The sequence below is a fragment of the Macrotis lagotis genome, chromosome 1, assembly GCF_037893015.1.
Source record: "Macrotis lagotis isolate mMagLag1 chromosome 1, bilby.v1.9.chrom.fasta, whole genome shotgun sequence".
NCBI lineage: Eukaryota > Metazoa > Chordata > Mammalia > Peramelemorphia > Peramelidae > Macrotis > Macrotis lagotis.
In genome coordinates, this window is record NC_133658.1 from 717,464,970 (window position 1) to 717,466,257 (window position 1,288).

The window sequence follows — 1,288 nt, forward strand, 5'->3', positions numbered from 1 at the left end:
CTAGGAGTTTTAATAATAGTTACTGTTAATGATATTTGTTTTCTTATCAAAGTGAGATTGCAAGTCTTCTGTGTTTTTAGGATTTCTTTTGTGTGGAAAAATAAATAGCTGTCTTATGCTTAATTTACATTGTTCATTACTTCTCTATTTTTTGATTTTGAGGAACCCCTAGATGTGAATTAAACTTCATTTTTAAGAAATTTTCTGAGAGCGGATCATGGCCGGCCAGGCTACCCCAGCGCCCATCTTCCAGGTGGGTGAGGACTGCCGGCCCTCCTGGGCCGAGGCGCTGGCCAGCTACGACGGGCCCAACACGCACCTGCGGATCCTGGGCAAGCCAGTGATGGAGTGCTGGGAGACCCCCTACATGCACTCGCTGGCCACTGCCGCCTCCGCCCGAGGGGGAAGGGTCCTGGAGGTCGGCTTTGGAATGGCCATTTTGGCCAGCAAAGTGCAGGAAGCCAACATCCAGGAGCATTGGATCGTTGAGTGCAATGATGGCATCTTCCAGAGGCTTCAGGAGTGGGGCCAGCATCAGCCCCATAAGGTTGTCCCCTTGAAAGGCTTGTAGGAAGAGGTGGTGCCCAATCTGCCTGATGGACATTTTGATGGAATTCTATATGACACCTATCCCCTCTCTGAGGAGACCTGGCATACCCATCAATTCAACTTCATCAAGGGTCATGCTTTCTGCCTGCTGAAGCCTGGGGGTGTCCTCACTTATTGCAATCTCACGTCCTGGGGAGAACTGCTGAAGACTAAGTACATGGATATCAAAAAGATGTTTGAGGAGACCCAGATTGCAGCCCTGGTGGAGGCAGGTTTCAAGAAAGAGAATATCAGCACTACTGTGATGGACCTAGTGCCCCCTGAGGAATGCGCTACTACTCCTTCCCCAAGATGATCACCCTAACAGTCATCAAACACTGAAGATGCCAGTTTTCTCTTCCTACTAGGCTGACCCTGGACTGGGGGCACCAGGGACTCTAGCCTGCTAGGTTTGCTCAGTAGATCCCAGACAACATATTAACAGTACTTGACAGAGGAACTTGATACAAGAAGAGAGGCAGAGTAAGTAGGGGATTGAGGGACTCTCTAGGCCTGTCTCCTGACTCAAGGCCCCAAGGGTAGTAAAGAGGCTTCTGTTTTAATCCAACAAAAGCATATTAAGCTCTGGGCTGAGCTAGATGTTAAGGTTTAGGATTTTTCTGTCTTTTGATTTGTCTACCATCTTAGTTCTTGAAAGCCACTCAGGGCCTTAATTTGTTTCATTTGTAGAAAAGGTACA

The 1,288-nt window shown here is 48.1% G+C and overlaps 1 pseudogene; it reads left to right on the top strand.

The window, feature by feature from the left end:
* Nucleotides 1-217: 217 nt before the first annotated feature.
* LOC141523653 (guanidinoacetate N-methyltransferase pseudogene) lies at nt 218-930 on the top strand (annotated as a pseudogene).
* The last annotated feature ends 358 nt before the right edge of the window (nt 931-1,288 follow it).